The sequence below is a fragment of the Antennarius striatus genome, chromosome 9 (genome assembly GCF_040054535.1).
Source record: "Antennarius striatus isolate MH-2024 chromosome 9, ASM4005453v1, whole genome shotgun sequence".
Lineage (NCBI taxonomy): Eukaryota > Metazoa > Chordata > Actinopteri > Lophiiformes > Antennariidae > Antennarius > Antennarius striatus.
The window spans coordinates 23753663-23774849 of NC_090784.1; the positions used below are offsets into that span (position 1 = coordinate 23753663).

The following is a 21187-nucleotide window of genomic DNA, read 5'->3' on the forward strand; positions in this document are numbered from 1 at the left end:
TGTGAAGTATAAAGTTCTGAGATGATGCAAAAAAGATTAATGAGCTCTTAAAAACGAGAAGAAAAACCCGCACCAGACTATAATCCTTCATCTTCAGAGCTCGTCTGACGTCTTGGAATTATTTACCCAATGCTGACGTGAAGCCACCCCCCAGAAATCAATCCTCTTCAGGCAGATGAATAAAACCATTAAACTACGCTGATGAGGGTTAGAAGGTAGAACCTGAGCCGCTCAGTCCTCCATCGCATTTCTTCTACAGAAAGGAGAATCTAATTACTTTCTGACAGTCTAATTAGTATGCAACAAACACGTCTAATGGATTGAGGGATCAGATATTTATCTTCAAACACAAGTCATCCGGATTTATAGGTTTTATGTTTATTTGCATGGAATCTAAATAACAAAGCAATGACAAATGATGCATAGTCGTGGCTTCGTTATTTTTTTGAGCTGCAAAACAACAAAATTTAAAAAAATCTTTATTTTAAATCTGCATCTCAGCATCTACTGGTGCTGCAAACTGGCCTGAACTGTCTTTAACCTGTTTGACCTTGTACTAAAAGGAAGCCACGCCCCTACGATCACCCCATCGCGGATAAAAATGCATGGTTGCTCTAGAATTGTCAATTCCAGAGTGGGGGGGCGAGGATCAGTCTGCGTTTAATGAACTTGAGTCGTGAAGCCGTCGGGGCGACAGTGACGGTCGGGCCTCCTCGGAGAAGAGAGGCGTCTCCATCGATTATCTGACACGCGTTTAAATTGGGCGACAGCGCCGCGTCGGCAGCTCGTCGGGGGTGTTCACGACTAAATCGAAGCCTTCAGCGGCGCCGCCGACTGGGGGGGGTGAGATTAAATCAAAGGGAGAATCTGGGTCTTTGCTGCTTGATATGCGTTGGAATTCGCTCATAAAGTCACACAATTGTGTTCACGCTCGGCACGACGGCCAATCGCCCGCTAATAGTCCCTGGTTTCACCGCTGCGTTAGCGGCAGCGAGGCTAATCCGGTACAGTGTTCAGCTAACACCTCAGTGCACCCATGAAGCCCCCCAGCTATCAAACCTTTAAGCACAGCTATCCGGGCTATCTCTGACATATTTGGGGCGCAGCAGCCGGTATAATGAGCGGGCGCCTCCCCAGCCGCCCGGACAATAACACACACAATTAGCCTCATTAGCCTCTCGTCTCAGCGGGACGTCGCAGAAGCGCCACCTATGCTGGATGCTAACACAATGACTAAGCGGATCGGATGAAGACGAGTCTGAGATCGAAGCAACATTTAATCAAGAAAAGCAGACGAGCAAAAAGAGGAGTGAAGACGTCGGTGGAGATGTTGTCTAGTTCATCAACGCAGCGGTACTTCCTGTGCCTTCAGGCACACGGAGCGTCTTCATGCTAACGTTGACTTTATTATGGGTGAATAGACGTATTTCTAGGACCGTAAAACTTATTTTTCTGGTCTGGACGAACCTGTCTGGTCATTCTCTCCAGTCGAAAACAACCTCATGGGAATCTTAACGTGACGGGAAGAAAAACAACACATGATGCGGCCGGCGGCCGGTGAGACAAACAATCCGTTGTGGAGCCTTTGAGTCACCGACTGTCCCCCTCCCTCCGCTCCCGTTGGCCGTTCCTCCAGACGGGGGCCGTCCCGCCGCCGTCCCATGACCTGAATCACACAGCTGACCGTCATGAGCGCCGGGTTGTTGTTCTGCTTGTCCGACACAAACAGATGATGTCATACCCGACGTCGGCGGCGTTCTTCAGGAGTTCTTTAATCGCCCACCGATGGTCCTCCTTCAACTCTCAGGCAGGAGAAACTTTGCTAATTAGATTTCCAGTCGCTAGCCACGCAGACGCCATCATGGCAAATTGGAATTGGGATCAAGGAGCATGGGGCAATAATTGAGAGAACAGCCCCCGGAGGACACGGGGGTGGACAGTACGGGCCAGTTTTCAGATGGATGTTACAGTTGGCGCAAATGAGTTCATTGGAGCGTAGCTAACGACCTAGCTATATTTAATTCTCCCTTTCAGGGCTCGCCATAGTTTATCAAGATAAGAAACCTTTAGATTTGCACCACCGATTTGTAGCTTAGAGTCTCCTGAAGAGACAAGAGGGCAATAATTGGACCCCAGAAGTCCCAGACAGACACAAATATCAGTAGGCACCCAGTTTACATCTGAGTTAGACTGGTTTATACTGTTATTGCCCTTTTGTGAGACAGTTTGGACCACCAGGACCCCCAACTTACTGGGTTACCTCGTTGTGTTTGCATCAACAATCTCAAACATGGATGAAGACCAAACTTTAATACCAGAGGAAAACGAAGTTTAACTCTCATCCTGGATGAAAGCAACACAGCTGCAGTCGCTAAATGAAGGGAGGACAGCTGGGGGGTAAAAATGCTGTCACAGCATAAATTAATGAGCTGCTCCATCATTAGAGCATGAGTAGATGTGATTTCATTATTATGCACACGCAGCATCCAGCTAATGCGTTGCTTCAGTCACCTTTTCCTGTGGTGTGTTTTACAGTCTTTTTCCTGCAGCTGCAAACCCCCCCCCACACCCCAGCGTCAAAAAGGACTCAACAGTTTGGAGTAAAGAACAAAAACAATGACTTGGCGTTAAAATCAGTCTCTATTGTGATGTCAGGAAGCAAAAGCTGAATCAAACTGCTGAGACAACAGGCGGGGGCTCCAAAATCACCCACGAATACTCCACAATGTCTCTGTTCCTGCTCAGAATTAGCATGTAGCATTAGTTACCATGGCGATGTGGCCTGGCATAAAGCGAACCAACGCGGTAAAACCAAGTGAACCCATTTGCCACTTGACGCGGCTAAAGCGTCCGAGTCTGGCTGGTGAATACAAACGTCTCATCAAGGGTCGGGGGGGTTCGGGATCTTTCGTGGGTCTAACCGTGGCGCAAACAGCACGGCTCCGGGGTATCTCCGTGGCAACGCTTCAGAAAGTCCATTAGCATCACTGGTCGAAGAGGAGGCACGGCTGGCTCTTTGCCTTTTACCAAGAATAGAAAATCAATGTCCCCCCACGGAGCTTTCACTCTTGGATTAGTATGTTAACGTCTGGTGTTGGTCTAACGCAGCCTCGTCCTGCAGGGAGGGGGGGGCAGGACGGCGTCCGGGATGAGCCGTGTCTGTCAGGAGAGGTCGGGACCCCCCTCGCCATCAATGCCACTCAGGCCGTTCCCACTGCTCCCGCGGGAACGCTGATTTAGCCTCAGCGCCTGCAGGGTTCGCACCAGTGATGGGTTCGTCCTGTCGGAGAGGCCATCGATTGTCACCCCGTGTCAGACCGCTCCACCCCCGCCCTCATAGAAGAATCCCCGCAGATTAGAGGCTGCTTTTCACCCGGGCTTCCATCGCCGAGCTTTAGGAGGATTTATGTCAAAGTGAAACTAAGCTGACAGCAAGAGACAAAAAAAACAAGTCTAAAAATAGTTTCCTCCGCGGTGTCCGCCATCAATGACGTAAGCTGGGATGTAAATACTGGCGTCTCGCTGTGCTGCCAGGGTTCCATGAGGAACAAATTTTCCGACTAACTCTGACGGCGTCGTTTGTCCGTGTTGCTTTCTGTGAGTCTTAATCGGGCCCGGATCTCGTGACGTCTTCCTTACAACAGACGGTGAGTTGGCCAGACAACAACTGCGACACTGACCACCGATCGATCCCGAGGCTTCACCTGTCGTCTTCGAGTCTGTCTGCGACGGGTTGGAGTCCATCCATCAGTGGAATCCTCCTCATCCAGCCGACTCCTGTTAATTATTCAGACCCGTCTTCCCAGATGGATAAAACTGAGGGTGTCTAGAGCAGTCCAGACCTACCTTCAAACTCCTCCATCAAACATCAGGGTCACCAAAGGGCAGCAAACCCTTCTCCCTTATCTCGTTTTCTCTTTCATACATAAAAATGAGCGCTAACTAGCCCTTCTTCTCCCAATCTCTCAATCATCAATAATTCAGGACGCCATTGAGAAACACTACCTGAAGCCAGTATTGACAGAAATCCAAGCGCAGTCATTCCCTCAAGGGCATCATAATTGGATACCCCTGGGGGCTGGGGAGAGGACGGGGCAGATTGAGTGTTGCTTTTTTTTTGTGTGTGTTTTGCGTGTTTCCGTTTTTACCTCCCTGCTTCAGGGACTGAGCCGAAGCTGAAGTCAGACAATTTATCAACTCAAGGGCAACCCCCGAGGAACGCACCGGGGTGGATAAGAAGGCACTGGAGTGTCCCAAACGTTAAAGATGGAGGGGGGGGGTTGTCAAAAAGGAAAGAAGGGCAGTTGAGTCATTTTTCATCAGTCGAGAAAGAGGTTTCTTTGACAGAACTGCGAAAATCACAACCAGATTATCTGGTGCGAAGCTAAGCCCTGTGAAGAATCACAGATAGCGGCTAAATTTCTGTGAAATTAAAAACATCTCAAGGCACGATATGCAATTAAATCGTGTACAATGAGGAGGTATTTCCCTTTCGCGACCTGTACCTGACGGAAATACAAGACCGCCGCGCTAACGCTGCACACTGCTACGCGCTAGCTGGGATAGAGGTGGAAAAGCGCAGGAGTAATCAGAATATTTTATACTCTATTGAGTTGCCTGAGCCCATCGTGATTCTCTCAGAACTGCTGACCACTGAAGAGCACTAAGCCGGCGGGAGGCAGATGTGGAAGATATTTGGAACGACGGGCCTGATGAAAATATGCTAATAAATGCGTTAATATATCGAAGGGTAAAAGATAGGAAAGGAGAAAAAGCCGATCTGGTGATGTTTGCTGATGTACACCCCCCTCAGGGGCAAAAATAAAGAGTTTCTGATGAGACTACAAACGTGGTTGTGTGAATGCATATCAGTGAACAGTGACTAATTAATGTTCACACTGAATGAACGGGACTTTCTATAGGGCTGCTTTGACAAATCCCTCGTTCAGCTGTCAGCGTTCAGCTGAAAAAAAAAACAGACAAAAGAAATTCTGCAACACAAAAACAAAACCTCAGACAAAAGCTGATTCGTGCCGGTTTGACCAAAGTGACAACAGGAAGTAAACTTCTTCCTCACATGGCAACGCCGACATCAGAGATGAAGAGTGGGTTGGAAACGGGTCCAAAAATAGAGTCGTATCTGTCGTGAAAATCCCAAAATGTGCAAAATACAAAATAAATAATTTTCTGCTTTTGTCTACAGACATGAGGAAAAAAACAACATCCAGTTGTTCGGACACAAGAAAATATTTGTTCAAATCTGAGGCCATTTATGAGGTCACAGGAACGCCTCCAGGACTCCAAGCCACACCCACTTTCTGGAAAGGGGTGTGGTTATTTTAAACTTTTTTATTTTTAAATGGTGTTCTATAGCGATCTGTGGGTACCGGGTCTCAAAGAAAAAATCCAGAACTTCCATTATTTTGATTTGATTCTGTGAGTCACTCGTGACGCTTGTGGAGATGCTTGCCTCGGTCACATGACTACCTTCTTAAAGGGGCCGCTTCGGCCGCTAACACAGAATACATTACCGCTAAACTGAAACTCCCAAGCTAGCAGAACCAACAAGTAACAAACATTGGTGTGACGTTATGAGAATGCTGCGAATAAAGTTGATACAAACTAGATTCACCTTCATTATTATATATACAATAAAAGAGTTTTGGTCGTATTTTATTTAGTTGGATTTATCGGCCACACCTAAAAGAACTTTAAAGATGGATTTTGTGGACATAAGGCATAATAAAAACGGATAACATCAGAACTTGAAGAAGACTCTTCCAGCCGATGATGAAGTGGAACCTGGCGACCCTTGATCGTTTCAGACGGAGATCGCCACTTTGACAACTTCACGGCGGCTTTGCATCCGTTGGCTCGGCAGCAGACAAAGAGGGAGCGACTGCCCAATTAACACGCCGTCCGTTTGATCTCCGTCTCCCCCTGCGGTACCAATTAGTCCGCTGCGCCGTTTGCATTTCAAACTCTTCCTATTTTGAAAGACATCCTGCATGAATTATCAATCCGACTGAACTTTACTCCCGTCTGACAGACGGTGAATTATGACGGGCGTCTCGCCCAAGTTTGACTCACTCCGACGAGGGAAGTCTACGAGATCTGAGAGGATATTAGCTCTACCTGGGTTCACCGCTGCCTTCACTCCCCGTCAAACCTTTTATTTCGCTATGATGAGGCCTCCTGCTGATTCCTTTTGACAAAAGAGGAGGTTGCACTTCCAAGCGTGCCAAAGTTGGGCTTTCTACCCGAAATATCAAAAAAACACGGGAAGACAGAGTCGTCGCGAATCGATGAAAGGAAGATAAATAGCTGAGAAGACTGTCTCTGCTTTTATCCCTTGTTAGCAAAGGCAGTCACACAGCCGTCACCCGGAAGATCCATCCCTGTCACATTATCCCGACGAGATTATAAGGAGAAACACCACCAAGGGAATACTTGGGAAAAAATAAAGAGTATTTGTCGCGTTTCAGTTGGAGAAGAACAGAAGATCTCGGTTCTTCTAAACGAAGGAGTTTTCCGATCCGACTGGTCCTCGCTGATGAAGGGAAATATAAATCAACGGGACGAGTAGAGCGTCTTGGCGAGAGCGCCTCACTGAGATAATGGCATCATCATGCCTGTGTGCTTCACTGTTCCTGCCGAGATTAAACGCTTCATCATTGTCTTGGGGACAAACGGTGGCTCTATATAGACCATGATTCCAATTATTAAAAGCTTTTTCCGCTCATACCCGACATCCGCGTGTCGGCTTCATCACATGCCACCAGTCTGGAGAGGAAGGAGGAGAAGCGGCAGCGGTCTTATCGGGACAGCGCTTTTATTACGACGGTCTCACCCTGATGGTATCACTAAACACGCGGCCAAAGGCCCACAGGCTTTCAGGCTTTCATTTTACGGCTCTGGGAACTCCGTCCATCCCACGAAAAGCCGACGGTCGCTGACAATCACTAGCTGAGGAGCGATACGACTCCAATCAAAGGACACTTTGTCATCAAACACAGGAAGAGAGGAAGAGGGTAGAAGTCGGGACCTGAAACAGAAAAATGGGACACAGCCGCCGATAGTAGAAAAGACAGTAAATATACTCGAGGAAGAGGAGTAGAGTGGGAATGACAGAACCTCACAGCTCACTGGCTCAGAATCAGCCATACAACCGATTCCAGTGTCCGGATTGGGATTCAGACGGGCAGTTTTGGCTTTAGCAGCGACGATCCCGACAGTCACGGCAAAATATCAACTGCAGCGAGTCACTCCGATGACGAGTGAGGTACTCGTACTGCATCCTCGTCTAACGGACGCAACTTAGCGTTCAGATCTCAGGTTTTTTCTCTTAGATTTTCAACACAAAAAAGTCCTAAACGGATTAGAACCCAGGACCATCTTGTTCCGCTCCTGTATGCAAAATAATAATAAAGACAGAGCGTTTTGAAAGTGTTGTGTTGTTACTGTTGCTGTAATGGTTGAAGTGTCATTGGTTGTAATGAGGCCCATCTTAGCTACAAGTCTGTGTTGTTATAGCCTGAAATGAGAATCATTGAAGCAGCAGCACAAAAGATAACACCAGGAGAGAGGGTGCCAAGAGATAGTCTTTATAGTTTGATGTCTCGCATCTTTTGACATTAATGTGATCGGGATGCGATCCATCTCCGAGATATTTCACCTCGCACCTGTTGCCTTACGGTTGTCACTGTAGGAGAAACTCGTCTTCCTTAAATGACAAACTAAACCGAGAATCCTGAGAGCCGTTGTCAATCAGACAGGTCTACATCGGGTCGGCGGCTGGTGCCCCTGGTGGTCCTGCATGATGTGGTTAAAGCTCAGCCCTGAACTCGTCCTGGATAATGTCATCATTTGGGCACTTCAGCTCTTATCTCCAGCGGTCATTACAGGCAGAGAGGTTTGTTTAGATGTTCGGCCTCATCAGGACTCACATTGTACAAAAAGACGACTGGGATGGAGTTGGTTTGTAGCCGGAGATTCGTTACTGCTTCTTGACATGAGGATTTTGTCATTTAGGATGATTAAAACAGATCCTCTCACCTGACTGGTTGCTATTTTATTACAGTCATTCTCAATTTTTTGTCGGATTTTCAAAAAAAAACATAGAAAAATAAAAATCATTTACGTCATTTTCCTCCAATTTGCTGTCCGCCACAAATACTGGAATCATAAAATTACTAATAAATCGTTAAAAGCACATAATATTATGTTACTATACAATAAATCAGAATAAAACATAACAGACCTGGAAGCGATTAGCGACATTAGCCAAAGTTTAGCTGTATATACGACCTGCACTGACTCCCAGATCCGAAATAGTTTTAAGATCTCTTATTTCTTCCCAAACTCTTCATCAGTCGTCGTGTGAAGCCATCCCACAAACAAAAACACACGCCGCCCTTCACGCCGCTGATCAAAGCGATGCATGTTGTGTTCGTCTGCCGACTCAGTGATCCCCGGACGAACACGTCATCCGCATTTTAGCTGTTTAGAGACGTGAGTGAAGACGAAAACACAAGGAACAAAGGAGGAAGAAGAAGAAGAAGAAGAAGAAGAAGAAGAAGAAGAAGAAGAAGAAGAAGGACTAACTCGCGCCCAGAGGCCCGGACAGGAAGGAATAAGACAGGAAAACAAAAACTGTGCTAGCCCCGCCCTCTCCTGTCTCAACATCCCACATCTGGGTTCGGCCAAGCAGCTCTAGCAATAATAACAGCACTAATAGCATAGCGGGGGACAAGCGGGGGCCATTCATAATGGGGCGGGGGCCATCCATAATGGGGCGGGGCCGCGGCCTGAGCGCGCCGTTGAGCCCGGGTGGCGGTGTCATCGAGTCTGGAGTGTGTGATGAATGCACTCCACCTGCCAGTCATGAGCGTCTCATTAGTCCATGTTGGGGGGGTGGGGCCTCCGGGGACATTAGTCTTCCTGTCTTGACAGGAAGCTGAAGCGCTTCGGCTGGGACGCTCGTGTACATCGGGGCGCTACAGATGACGTGTCGCTCGATCCGGCAGCCACGATCAAACATCCGACCGACGGCGGTTTGTATCCCGTTTAGATCGTGTCACCCGAGCAACAACGGTTTCCCCTGGACCCGTTTCAAAATAAAGACCCAACACACCAACAGAAAGACTCCAACAGATGGGTTCCTAGAACAAACAATTTACGAGGGATTGTTGTCGAGTTTTTCTTGGACTATCAGGAAAACGGACGCTTTTATAGTCTCGGCGACACATATGTGCGACGCGACGTTTATTGGCGCCCAGCTGAAGGCTTGGCCTCGGTTTCCTTTCTGAAGCTGCCAGTAATTCAGTTTAACAAGCTGTGTGTGAATGACTGATTAAAATGTGGATTTAATCTGGATTTTGGACGTCCTGTTCGGAACTTTCTGGACCAACCAGATGTCTTCTTGACCAGTTCTGATAATGATCCGACCCTCAACCGCCAATACCTGGAGGTGCCCACTCCTGTTGATGGGCAATCTGTTCAATCATTTTATGCGTAATCCCGTTTAAAGACCAACAATCATCGTGACGTTTGATGCCCATGATGCTGGGGAGGAGTTTCCAGAGCAGTAATCTCAAACCTTGAGATCATCTGAGTCCAGATTAAACTTGATATCTGTTAAAACCCCCAGCAGATCCAGTTATGACTGACAACAAACCGCGATGTGACAACCACCAGTCTTATTTAGTTCCCGGTGACCTGAACTGAACTTCCACCCACAGCCGTTCCTTCAGCCTCCTGCCAAGTCCTCGAGCCGTCGCTCTGTTCAGTTATTTCTGCACAGTTCTCCCATTAGCTGCTGCCAGAATTAGCAAAAAAAAGCCTCGACAGGAATAAAAAATCTGTTGTGTGAAATATTTGCTGGTGAAAATGGATTTCCAACGAGGCGTCTTCGTCTCATCAGAAGGATGAGCCACCGAGGATCGCCGGTGTCACGTCCCATTTTCAAATGACCCCTTTAAATTGGAAGGGAGGCTCGCATCACGTGGACGTCTGCCCCCATCTGGGTCTCGGGTTACCGTACCGCCGTCCTTGCAGCCGCCCCAGGCTATCCCGTGTTTAGCCGCGAGCTGCCGGTTCATATCGGCACACAGGAAATGCGACAGTGTGTCGGCCGTCCGCCGAAACTTTAATTTGTCAGCGCTGATCGGGTTTGTCAAACGATTCCAGAGAATCGTCTGTCACATGGCCTTATTCGCTCACGCCGCAGATAACTCCCCCGCCCTCACGAGGAATCCCCCGCCGCCGCTGTGACCTTGATGCTCACGGCGGCATATTTCTCATCAAGTGCGAGGCTCTTTGGCGCGAGTGCCATGTTGTTCCTCAAGACTGTGTGCGGGGTACTGATGAGCCTGCATGAGAGCAATAAAAAATGATCCTCTTTGACACCAAGACTTGCTTCAAAAGGAGCAGCGATGAGATTGTTCAGGGAGCTGTAAAATCTGGCGCGATAAAAATCACACCAAAGAAAAGCAGAGGCGGCGAGACCGACTTTCAGGAACGTCCACACGGATCGGAGACGCAGAATAATAAACGAAACGCGGAACAGACGGACAGGCAGGGGAGGACGAGTTTGTTTGGGGGAGTCTCCGGGGTCTCAAGTTTCTGAGATGTCAGCGTATGCTCATGGAAGCTAAAGCAATGCAGACGGACAGTGATAGGGTTTCCAGGTTAGCACCAAAGGACTGCATTAGCATTATTTGAGGAGCGTTAGCTCTTAACAGAACTTATTTACATAGTGTTTTTCCACTGAGATTGAAAAAATATGTCAGCAGCAGAAATTTGAATGCTGGTCAGGGCTGACAAGTCTTTTGAGGTAACGACGCTAGCTAACAAACAGGAAGTGGAACGTCTCTAACGCTCTGGTACGACCAGATCCTCTGGGTTACGCAATCATAATCCAAAATCAGGCTGAAATCCGTTTCGTACGAGAGCAAAAATACTAAAAACGCAAACATGACGTGACATAGACTATATGCAAGGCGCACAAACGCTTCAACCAGGAGGTTCAAGGAACCGGATCTTCACCTCAAAGTCGCCTCATTTAAAACGGGGGACAAAAACCAGTCTTTGTAAACAAGACTGTCTGGAGACTGTCTCCTTGGAGACAGTCTCTTGGCTCATCCTCCTTGTTTGACCTCTACTAGGGTGACTGGTTTCTATTAGCACCAACAGGAAGAGTCACCTGACCACGGCCACCAGAGCCTCCAACAAGCGTCTCCCACTGTCACAAACGAGGCGTTTCTCTGCCGGCGGACGGAGACGCTTTAATCTCTGTTTTTGTTTCCATGCTCGGGTCTGGGTGATTGGGAGCAGCAGATGTCTTCTCTCTGAGCGCTCCAGCCCTCCGGCCATATGCTCTCGCCACCCGGACCGTGACACTGTGAGATTTTAATCAGTCTTCTCGATGACGGCGCACATTCATCATTAAAAACGCGAGCCTTTGAGGTTCGCTCCAGCTCCTCGCCTCCAAGACGTTTGGCTCGCCACGGCGGTCTAATATCTACTAGGGGAAAAACAAATGTTCTGATCTATTTCAGCTTTGCGAACGGAATATTCCCATTCTGCTCAGACAATTAGTGAATTAAGAAAAACAGACTGTTTTTGGAGGAAAACTGGAAACCAGTAAGGAACGCCGGAGCCTGGAACTATCTCTGGTTGGGAACGCAGAGGAATCAAAGCTAACGCTAGGCGGCCGATAATCAATGTTTGATTGTGCGATCTGAAGCTAAACGGAGAACATAGAACAGTTTTTCACTTCAGTCGTCAACGCACGGAGATAAAGTCATCACAAAGAGACAAAACCAGAAAGAATGGAGCTCCGACTCCGACTCAAGCAGCCAACCTGGACCCCAGCCAGCTGTCCAAATAGATCATTTTAATATGCGCGGGATTTATCTGAAGGGCGGCCCTAATAGCGCTTTAATGGGTAAATATATAACCTTAACTATAATTGAATTAATTTGGGTTTGGCCCTGGAAATAAACATTATTCAACGGCACGGAGGATTACCATTAATTAAGTCTGATTCGACGCCAGCTCGGAAACGAGGCTTCCGAGGGCTTTCTGACTTTCACCTCAACTTCTCGCCGCCCCGCCCCTCATTATGCAAATTCACCCCAACATTCCAAACCTGAGCGCCGGGGATGAGAGGATTGAGGTTAAAGCCAAGCGCCCCAGTCGTGTTCCTGACACAGATGTTTAGTCTGAGCACCGAGCGCTCGGCCGGCGGCCGTGTTTGCTGACGCTGTCGAAGTCGTTCTGCTGCTACGAAGGGATTTCTGCCTCCCCCAACCCTCCCCCGTTACTGGGAGGTGATTTATTTAAACGTGCTGCACGTTTGTTTTTGCACTCGGTGTTCTGGGAGAGTTCTGCTCCTCCATGAAAAAGGCAAATCTAAACAGGAGTCACGGTTGCGGGGGAAGGCCTGCAGATAGTTTGTGCTGTCAGGGGCAGAGTTGTTATCGCTAACGGAGGGCTGTTTATCTCCTCGCAGCTTGCACTCGGAAACCATCAGGTTTTTTTGTGTGTGTGTGTTTTCCCAACAAACTGGCTCCTGTCCAGCATTCCAACAGTATGTCTGCTAGCATGTGGACGGTCTCACGCCACACGGGCTTTCACGTGTTTGTTTCCGTTTAGCTAAGCTTCTTGTAGAAGCCGCAACGTCCTGGCGATGATAAGTACCCAAAAGCAGGAGATTGAATCGTAAATATTAAAACGAGAGGAGGACGCTTGGGAGGAAAGTCAATACGCTTCTCCCCGCAGATGAAAAAGCTTCATCAGATCGCCGTTAAACACCGGCTCGCGTTCGGATCGATGGGCGATTCGATCCGCTCGAGACGGTGACGTCAACGACCGCGCAAAGGCTCTGCTGCAGTTTTTTTTCTCAGGCAGTCGGAGGCGTCGAGGGAGCGGTGCTTCGCCCACGCGGTTGACTCTGCAGATGCCCGTTAGGAAGGCAGGAGGAACATCACATGGACTGATCGATACCCCGGCTTAGGGCGCCAGGGTTCAGGGAATATTAAGCATCGTGGGAAAGTTATCCTGTCACGCTCAGGTGAGGAGGGCGAAGGCTGACAGTTACCCGTCCTAACGCCACGATAACGCCTGGATTTAATGGTCTACAGGGAACCACTGGTCTACAGGGAACCACTGGTCTACAAGGGACCACTGGTCTACAGGGAACCAGTGGTCTACAGGGAACCACTGGTCTACAGGGAACCACTGGTCTACAAGGGACCACTGGTCTACAGGGGATTACTGGTATACAGGGAACCACTGGTCTAAAGGGGACTACTGGTCTACAGGGGACCACTGGTCTACAGGGAACCACTGGTCTACAGGGGATTACTGGTATACAGGGAACCACTGGTCTAAAGGGGACTACTGGTCTACAGGGGACCACTGGTCTACAGGGGACCACTGGTCTACAGGGGACCACTGGTCTACAGGGGACCAATGGTTTACAGGGGACCACAGGTCTACAGGGGACCACTGGTCTACAGGGGACCAATGGTTTACAGGGGACCACAGGTCTACAGATCATGATTGGGTTGTAGGTTCACATCTCAACACTGATTCTGTTCTAAAATGAGAACTTTAAGTTTCCACAGATTTCAAACCTGGTTTCACACACTAGACACTTTTTGTTTTTAGAGATTATTTCGATGTAATCTTTATATTTTTGCTGTGCTAAACAGGTGATTTGATCTCACAGGTTGGCGTTGTGCGTTTGTTTTGTCCGTGCGTTGCATCCCGGGCGTCTCAACACGGGGTTGTTGTGCAGGTTTTCACGTCGTTAAGAAAACACCCAAACTGAAACACGACAGGCTTTCAGGTCCGATCCCGATCCAGCTCCTCTGGTGTGTGAAACGCGGTCGGTGGCTCAGGGTTCACCCTATCGAGGCGCCGGCGTTCCTGTCAGACCACCGACTGGCGACCGTCTCACCAGAAGTCATATCGAAACGAAAAACAAGATTGCAGCAAAGCCTCATGGGTAAACAATGATAAGACAGCCGCTCTGACATGTACTGCTGACATGTACAGTGTATCAGCGACGGCGTGTCGTGTCTCTGGAGCCCCCCCTGAGCCCCGTCTCTCTGTCATACCCCTCAGCGCCCTGTCGCCTCTCGGGGGGGTGAACCTATGACAGCTGGTAACCCCCCCCCCCCCCCCACAGCCGCTGCTGTATGCATCAGTGATGCTAATGGGGACGGAAGGCTGGTTGCAGGGTGGCGCATGTCACACATCAATGGGGGGGGGGGTTTAGTGTGTTGGCGTAACAACCGGTATCCACCCCGCCACCATCTGCCTACTCGGGGGCAATTTGTCATGGTGCATCGAGAGTCGCCGCCGCGGCCTCATTTGACACCGAGAGGAGAAACGAGGGGGAGGAAGTGAAGGTAGACCCCCCCAGGATGAAGGGAGAGAGGGGGGGGGGTCAGCAGGAGTTCATCGGAGGCGTTTAAAGACGAATCGCAAACCATTGCGCCGCTAACAACCCCTTCCTGTGAGCTGGGGGGTAAAAAAAGCTCCTCAAAGATCTTCACCGGGGGAAACAAAGATCCTCTATCTGACGGGCTGCTGGGCCGCCAGCAAATATCCACACATCCAAAATATGCATCAAGGAACAGAGCCTCCTTTGTGACGGGATGTGAAAGCCACGCCGTTTCTGCCCCCGTCACGTTTCAGCCGATAACGCCTCCGTTTCAGCGCCGGTCTGATCGCGTTTCACGCCTGCGTGAACGCATTGAGTGGCGTTCGGTCCCATTTCACCCGACGGGTGTCATCGATAATGACGGGCGGATAATGACTCTGCGTATCAGCGGCGGTGAAGGGGGGCCCTGATGCGGTTCAACGCCTCATTCGTCCTCGCCATATTGTTTCGCCTCGCGCCGCGTTTGTGCAACGCCGGCCTAAAGGATCACCAGAATAAAGAGATGGCGTTCGTGTCAAAGCCACGCCCACCAACAAACCCAATAATAACAAGTAAAACAAATCAGTCAGAGACTACAACATCCTGCGACACCCCACAGTTCAACATTCTACCCTGACCTACACATTTTTGTTCCTCTGGCTTCCTGAAAATGTTGCTTTTTGTTTTGTGATTATATCTCATCAGGTTTCAGAGACGTGGACCTAAAAAGGTATAGAAGTGAAGATGTGACCTTGACCTAGTTTTTCAAGGTCAAGGTTGTGATCCAGTTTTCATCTCCTTTCCTCCCTGAATATAACGGCTTCTCCCTCATCTTTCTATCTTAGCCGGTTCCTGAGATATGTGCAAAAAAATGTACAAAAGTTGAAATTTGACCTTGACCTGCTTTTCTCAAGGTCAAGGTCATCGTCTCATCTTCATCCCCTGTGCTGCCTGAGTCATGTGCTTTTTGTTTCATCTTTCTATCTGCAACGGTTGTGAAGATATTTGGTGGACGATAATAAAGGGACGTTGTTGTTGTCTCTGCTCCCAAAACCACAACAACAAACAAACAAACAAACAAACAAACACTGACACATGGAGGGCGTGTCCACTGCAGACCAATCAAGAATGGTCTCTGAACTTACCGACAGGTTTCGTCACGCCTGAAGATCCACCAATCCCGTCTTCACCTGTATGACCTCAGAGAGGCGGGGCCGGGAGATGGGGGCGGGGCCGGGAGATGGGATGGTTGTCCTGTGGGAGCAGAGAGAGAGAGGAACCACGTGAGAACAGACGCTGGCGGGGGGGGGGGCAGCTGCACAGCGGACGTGAACGCACCGCCGGGGTGCGTTTGTTTCGCCTCATCGTGGCTGGTGACCCGCGGCGCCCGGCGGGCCGGGGTCAATCTGCTGTCATAACATCACAGCTAGCACCACCAGATGTGTGAGGTCACACTGGGGGGAGGAGCCGGGGGGGCGGCGACCACAGGAATCAGTGTTTTGATGTTATTTCCTCCTGAAGCTGTGTTTCTGAACACACACTCGTTTTTCCGTGCCGTTCCCGTGTCCAAACCCCGCCCACGCCCGTTCTGTCCAACAGGAAGTGCGAGTCCTCGTCCTGCTGGCCGGAGGTGCCATGTGGTCCAACGCCACCGCCGGGTGAGCGGCGTGGGCGACGCGCCCAAAACGTGTTCGCAGAACCGGCAGAAGGAGGAAATATGGACACACATCGGCTCCGCCTCCCGCCTTAAAGGGACAGTACGCCTCAAAACGCAAGATCAGGTGAAACAAACCCACCTGGAAACAACACATCTCTAGTTACCATGGCGACCCCAGGATGAACCGCCTCCCCTGACACATTTCAGATCTGTGTTCACAGGAGGTTCACTTGCTATCGTTAGCGCAATGCTATTGTTAGCACAATGCTATTGTTAACACAACGCTATCGTTAGACAAAACCAGAGGCCTTTTAAAAAACAGGAAGTTAAAGGAAGCCACGCCCACAGATGGCGACTCTAAAGATTTTCATCCCCACCGACCACGCCCCCTTCTGCTACTTCCTGTTTGATTAGCATCTTGTTAGCACTCACTAGCTGGAAATCACAACATGACTCCGCCCCCTCCTCTCAAGGCTTCATGTGATGACAGACGAGTGGAGGGCGGGGTCAGCGGTGTGGGGGAGGGGCATCCAGATTTAAATCTTGCTTTATTCTCACGTTTTCAGTCCCGTGTATCCGGATGAGACGAATCCTGATTAGATTATTGATAACCTCCAACGTGATCGATCAGCAGGTTTTTTTACTGCCGTATTGATTGAGACGGCGCTGGGAGTCAGGGTGTAGCCCCCCCTGTCCCATTTGAATTATTCTGGATTTCAATTAACATTTCCAGTTTGGGGGTGCCATTGGGGGCGTGTCTCTCCACCTGCACCAGCTCCGCCCCACTTCCTCCTCCTCTTCCTGCCGGTGCCGACGACCTGCTGCGCTAACGACCCTCCCTGACTCTTCCTTCCTCAAACCGCTCCGGCCAACCCCCCCGCCAGCGTTTGACAACTAGCTTTTCTGCAGAGGCGCTCTGCAGCGTGAACTCTAACCCCCCCCTCAAAAAACAAAACACCCCCCCCCCCAAACAGGTTAAACTGCAGCTTCAAAGGACGACACAAATGCTAAGCTAACAGCGGCGCAGACACAGAATGATTTGATTCTCCAGCTGCTTAATTCTGTTATCACAATCAGGATTTGACTGAAACTAAACGCTTGTAGCTGCAATGTTTCAGTCGAGGGGGCGTTGAGGGGTTGGGGGGGCTTATCACAGACACCGATAGGACCGGGCCCTTAATGTAATAGCCTAGCAGCGTGCTCGTAAATCACCTGGAGAGGCTGCTCTGACACCCCTAATCTGCCAGCCTGTGTCTTTATTAAGGAGCGCTTTACGGCGAGCGGCGCCCACTTTTCCCAGCCGGCTCTGAACGCCTCATCGGGGCAGGGTTACAAATTGTTTGTACGACTCCCCCTCCCCTCCGCTGTGAACGCCGCCTCGCCACGAGAAGCTCCATCGTGTCGCTTCGTGGGAATGAAATGAAATTTAATACTGATAATTTTCTTTTTTTGTGAAGAAATTGAGAATATTTTTTTTACTTCAGAATGACTTTCCCTCGGAAAAACCAAACGCGGGATTTGAAGAGGCTTTGATGGGTCAGTTAGCAAAATATTATTTAAATACATTCATTAATAAAGTTCAGGACAGAACTGGTTATCTACACTTTATTCCGGAGACGAGTTCATTCAACTTGCATCGTTTTTCAACTTACATCGTTTTTCTTACATAGCGTCTCCCGGAACCCATTAATGACGTAAGACGAGGTTTACCTCTATATACATATACGACCTAAAATGGGGTATAACCTACTCCGATAAATAACACGATAAAAAGCTTCTTAGACAGATTAAAGGTGACCTGAACGTGACTTAAAGCCGATAACGTAATACGTTGGGGTTCAGCTTTGTAATACATTATCACGTGTCCAAAACAGGCCGATTTATTCTCTTACCGTCCGTTACGACGTTATCGGCTTTAACATGACAGTTTTCAGTCAATGACATCCCGGCCAGCTGACACCAGACCGTCTCTTGGCTCGGTGTCTCCTGAGGGTCACTTGTTGTGTTGCTGGTTTGGAGGAAACGCGTTCCAGTCAAACCCTTTAAAGACTTAAAGCTTCTGTTGGCAGTAAATCTATTAAACAGTTTCAGGTGATGACAACTCTGCTGCTGGCCCGTCTGCAGGACGTCCATGCGTGACTCCTCCCACTGACAGCTGTCATGGCGTGTTTTTCTCCTGCGTTGGAGATCTAATCAATGGCTTCAGTGTCATCGTGTTGTCAGGAATGCTGCTCTCCTACTCATGCGAGCTTTTCTCGCCCTCGGACTGAATTGTTGTTTCTGATGCAGACGAGCGAGGAAACCAACATGTCGGCTCTCGGCCTCCTCTCTGAGCGCCATCGCTGTTCGTGCCAACAGAACGAGACCAAACTCCTGCAGGCGGCCGCAGCGCGCCCGACCAAAATCATGCAAATTATGAAGAGGAAAAATAAAAACCCACTGAGTCCTTTTCTCCCACTCAGCTCCTGCAAACAGTAGAAGCAGCCAGCGGCGAACGCCAGCAGCAGGACGGACGCCTCGCCGCCGATATGGAAACGTAAACAACACCGACTTTCGGAAAGAGAAGTTTTTACATTTGAGGAATAAAAGACGGGATGGGGATCCAACAAAGGCACAACTCTTCATCTCCGGGTTCCTGAGGTGCTAATCTGACCGCCGGCGGCGGTGCAAGGTGGTCTCTGGAGGCGGGGCCTCACCCACGGAGCCAAAAAAAGTGTCCAGTCGTCAAGTTTTCACGTATTCTCATTTAACTGCGGAGGTTTGCGAGAACAAATGAGATCTTTGACCTATCTCTGTCTCCTCCAGACTCTGGGTCCTGCCCGGAGTTTCTTCCTCAATGAGGGAGTTTTCCCCCGCCACCTTAGCTTATGCTGCTCTGGAGGACATTGTTGGCTTTCTATCTCTATTTGAAATATCTCCAGATGTGATAACCGCTATATAAATAAGTTGATTGATCGATTGATTTATCGAACGTACAAATGTATGTGCCAATTAGCTCGCACAGCGCCATCAGTTTGAAACGAGCCGTCATCCGTGTGAAAGACGTCGCTAATGGGCGACCTGCGAACTTCCCTGGAACCTGACGGAAGCTACAATATAACAAAAATAAACGCTTCTAGAGTAAAATGCTGCGTCTTGTTTTGTTTTTATTCTTGTTTACATGTCAAACAGGTTGCATCCTGGGCTTTAAGTCCCGCCCCTTTTCCTGAACCTAACTATGCGGGTCGTCTTCGCTTCACTGCCAGATACCTGCAGCTGACTGGCTTGAATGCTTCTGCACAGGCGTTACCATAGCGACCAGGGGCGACAGCCATCGATATTGCACAACTCGACTGACTTTATCTTTCAACAGATGTGTAATTCCTGTTTGGGTGTCTTTCAGCTGCTTGTTTCTACTCCATGTGACGGCTAATGATGAGCAGAGGTCAGAGTTCACATGCAACAGGGTGGGAAGGCCCGCTGGGACATACCTGCTGAACGAGTCACGACTAGAGCTGTCAAAACCAACCAATGCTTACACAATATATTGATTATACCCTACGATTGATTACAGCATCAGAAACAGGAAAGATCCATCATGAGGCTGCAGATTTAAACATTTTGGCAAGAGTCAGACTGGATTTCTTTTCCGCGTCAGTCTGGAAAGAGTTTGTTGATTTGTTTGCTGCTGTTGTTTAGAAGTGACATCTAGAAACCTCTCTGGAACATTTTCTCACACAAATGTCTTTAATTACAGACTAAAACATCCGACGGAACCTCAGAACGCATTGGAAGTCGATGGAGAACGACCTCCTGGATGTTCAGGACGCGACTTTTCCATCTCAGTCGACAGGATTTACTCTCTTTTTGCCCTTTCTCTCTAGTTTTTCTACAATTAAAGGGTCGTTTCGGCGGTGAAATCACGATACGGAGCCGTTCTACGATGAGACGGATCGATAATAGGTTGGTAAAACGATTACTTACTCAGAGCGCCTCACGTATGTCGCCAACTTTTATCCACATGATGAGGTTTTGGTTTAAAGCTCCTCTCACGTCTCCGGCGGTTTGAGGAGTCTTGGCCGCATTCCATGTATGCATCGGGACACTTCCTGTAGGGTAGCATTCTCCGGCTGTGTCAACGTGGCGTCTCGCACACGAGTGTTGAATTCCAGCGCAAACACGGTCATCAAACGGCTCCTAGCATCGACTTAAAATCGCTTTTATTACCCGGCTCACCGCAATTACGCTAAGAAATGACAACCATTTCCTCTCCGTCTATAGCGTAGCGTTTAGCGGCATCGGATAGCCTGCAGCCGGCCTCCCGTCTCTTTAAGATGCGATTAAGGCCCTGACGTCGACCGCGAACATTGCCGGTGAAAGTCTAACCGACCGCTGTGTTTGTAAAACGGACGTTTTTAACAGTCGGGTTTCGTTCATATGGAGGGTTTTAAAGCCGATCCAAAATCTTCTGGCGCAGCGGAGCGTTTAGACAGGCTAACGTTTCTCTAGCTCCCAACAGTCGCTTCAGTTTTCAATGAAAAAACAGGAATTTCTTTAGAAAAACAGCTGCTGAAACAAAAAACGGAGAAAAACGACCAAAAGGAATAAAGCTTTACAGAAAAAGTGAAACTCTAACCTGGTTTGAAACCAAGCTGAAGAAAACAAGTCAGCTGGAGACGAGTCAAAGTTCACAATTAAAAACCAATCATGTCCTCAAACATCTACACAGTGACCCCTCGTTCCTCGTGGTTAATGCATTCCAGGAACACCAGCAAATAACAAAATTCCACAATATAACGACAAACTATTTATTATTTATGGTAATTTAAAGGTTTCTCACCCCTCCCCAAACTGATATTAAACCACCTTCTATCTGTACTACCTTCAAAACACTCCGATAGACTGTTTAAAACACTTTTAATGTTTCTTTAATACACAGAAGTTCGCTGCGTTCCGTGAGTCTCTGAACGCAGCGAACTTCAATGCCGTACAATGCGCGTACGGTATCACATGACTACCTACTAAAAATCTGCGATGTAGTGAAGCCGCGCATCTTGAAGCGCAAATAAAGAGGAATTACTGTATATATATATATATATATACATATATACACACAC

The 21187-nt window shown here is 48.7% G+C and overlaps 1 protein-coding gene across 5 annotated transcripts in view; it reads right to left on the reverse strand.

The window, feature by feature from the left end:
- The window catches only part of sema6cb (semaphorin 6Cb), a 93807-nt gene that overhangs the window by 35261 nt on the left and 37359 nt on the right, over positions 1-21187 (reverse strand). For 4 of the 5 annotated variants that reach the window (XM_068323058.1, XM_068323059.1, XM_068323055.1 and 1 more), the window contains one exon: positions 15580-15688. The exons of the other annotated variant lie outside the window; for it this stretch is intronic. The gene's annotated coding sequence lies outside the window, so the exon portion shown is untranslated. The remainder of the gene's footprint in view (positions 1-15579; positions 15689-21187) is intronic. 5 annotated transcript variants of the gene reach the window in all.